Below are 2500 nucleotides of genomic sequence, written 5' to 3' on the forward strand. Positions count from 1 at the left end.
GCTTGGCCTGGGCAAGAAATGCCCCTCCAAGGTGGCTTATAAGGTAGAAAATATGATCATTCAATCAGAAAACCCAATCTAGGGCTCAGTTTACTGTGCAGTCGGGTCCAAAAGTCTGGGTCACAATTGAAACATTTCCAGGAACATACTAAATGAGTAAATAGCCTGTATCGGTCACTTGTAAGGAACAGGGGAGCAAGAAGAGTTTGGGTTACTGTGGAGTGGTGTGGGGTGAAGCGGCACCTGAGGGACGGTAAAGAAGGATAGTTAGGAAATCAAACAGGACAAGTGAAAACTTGAAAACCTGAAGAACTTGGGGTAGGAATACTGCAGGAACAAAGGTCACAAGAGTGTATTAGGGGAATTATGAGTACTGGGGGAATGGAAACAGTGATGATAGGAAAGCCTAGGTAAGTGTATGTTAAAACCTTGGGGAACGAAGAGGTCTGGGGTTCTGGAGCAGGACCTCAGATCAAGAGCGCACCGTGGATATGAACAAAGACAAGGGGATGCAAGGACTAGAAGAACTAAGATAAAAAAAAGAGGAAAATTAGAATTAAGGGAGCAAGGAAGACAAGTGGCAACTAGAAGAATTTGAGGAGCATAGGAACCTAGTGTAAGTTGTGAAAGCAGGAATAGTATGGGATCATGTGGAATAAACTAGGGAATAATATGACCTAGGGGAACAGAGACAGGTAGAACATGGAGAACTGTTAAGACAGAGAGAACTTGGGTAACGAGAAAGATGGCAAGAATCTGAGGAACTAAAAAGACAGAGAGAATTTGGGGAACTATGATGAGAGAGAAATCTTTGTCAATTAGTAAGACAGAGACAACCTGGGGAACCCAGGGATGTAGGAAAACAGAGAGAACCCTGATCATTAAGAAAATGGCAAGAATCTGGAGGAATAGGAAGACAGAGAGAACTCGGGTAACTAGAAAGATGGCAAGAACCTGAGGAACAGGGAAGACAGAGACAACTTGAGGAATTAAGATGACAAAGAGAATTTTGGAAACTAGGATGAGGGAGAACTCTTGGTCAATTAGTAAGACAAAGACAACTCGGGGAACTAGGAAGATGGAGAGAACTTGGTGCTCTGGGTAGATCGTGATTATGTAGGGACCTGGGAAGACAAAGAGAACTCGGGGAACTAGGAAGGCAGGGAGATCTTGAAGAACTAGGTAGATGGCAAGAACCCAGGGATGAACAAAAACAGAGAGAACCCTGGTAATTAAGAAAATGGCAAGAATCTGTAGAAATAGGAAGACAGAGAGAACTTGGGTGACTAGGAAGATGGAGAGAACCTGAGGGACTAAGATGACAAAGAGAATTTTGGAAACTAGGATGAGGGAATAATCTTGGTCAATTTGTAAGACAGAGACAACTTGGGTAACTAGAATGATAAAGAGTTGAAGATGGGGATAACTTGGACAACCAGGAAGACAGAGCGAACCTGGGGAAGCCGGAAGACAGAGAATGGGACCGAATGATTCACGGGGGTGGAAGGCTTGGGAGAGCTCAGAGGACAAGGAGAAAAAAGAGAACAGTGGGCACGAAAAGAACTTGGACAACTAGGGAACTATAAGACCTAAGGGAACCAGAAGGACTGGATAACCTACTGGAACAAAGGGAAGTCGGACAAAGTAAAAGAAAGAAGAGAACAACGTGAAGGTCTACGGGATTGGAGAATCTGGGAAATAATGGAGCAGTGGGAGGAAAATATGTCTTTGGTAGCTGGTAAAATAAAAGCAGAACATGCTAGGGTGCTCGGACTTTTGGACCTCACTGTAGTTTTCATTCATGATCAGAATAATTCTGTTTGTATTCGTAGATTCAGTGATGTCATTCCTTTCCATCGTGTTTGTTTTGTCCTTTTCAGTGTGCATGTGTGCAGCCTGCTGTTCACATGGTTTATTTAAATGAACTCTTCTGGCTTTAAATGTATGAGCTGTGGTCAGTCTTTCACTGTCCTGTGATCTTCAGTTCATATCAGCAGCTGTCAGTCGATTCAGATCATCTGTTCAGTGTAGCGTTTCAGAAGCACAGATGGTGAGATGTATTTAAAGAGGTGTATTTGGGCTAATCGAAAAAAACAGACCGTGAGCAGAAAGCAGGCAGAGTAACCACAGACTAGATTCACAGCTAGATTCCAAACCATGTTAGAACTAGAGGAGGACATGGAGACAAATACAAGAATAAGGAGAAAAATGAGAAACCGAAGAATTGGAAAACCAGGGGAACAAGGAGACGTAGAGGAACGGGAGACGTAGAGGAACGGGAGACGTAGAGGAACGGGAGAAGTAGAGGAACGGGAGACGTAGAGGAACGGGAGACGTAGAGGAACGGGAGAAGTAGAGGAACGGGAGACGTAGAGGAACGGGAGACGTAGAGGAACGGAGGAAGTAGGGGAACGGGAGACGTAGAGGAACGGGAGAAGTAGAGGAACGGGAGACGTAGAGGAACGGAGGAAGTAGAGGAACGGGAGACGTAGAGGAACGG

At 44.6% G+C, this 2500-nt stretch overlaps 1 protein-coding gene across 3 annotated transcripts in view; it reads left to right on the top strand.

Annotated features, from left to right (window-relative positions):
- Positions 1-2500, top strand: part of LOC108265206 (voltage-dependent R-type calcium channel subunit alpha-1E) — a 26769-nt gene that overhangs the window by 9924 nt on the left and 14345 nt on the right. The gene's annotated exons all lie outside the window — the stretch shown is intronic.

The sequence above is a fragment of the Ictalurus punctatus genome, chromosome 5 (genome assembly GCF_001660625.3).
Source record: "Ictalurus punctatus breed USDA103 chromosome 5, Coco_2.0, whole genome shotgun sequence".
Lineage (NCBI taxonomy): Eukaryota > Metazoa > Chordata > Actinopteri > Siluriformes > Ictaluridae > Ictalurus > Ictalurus punctatus.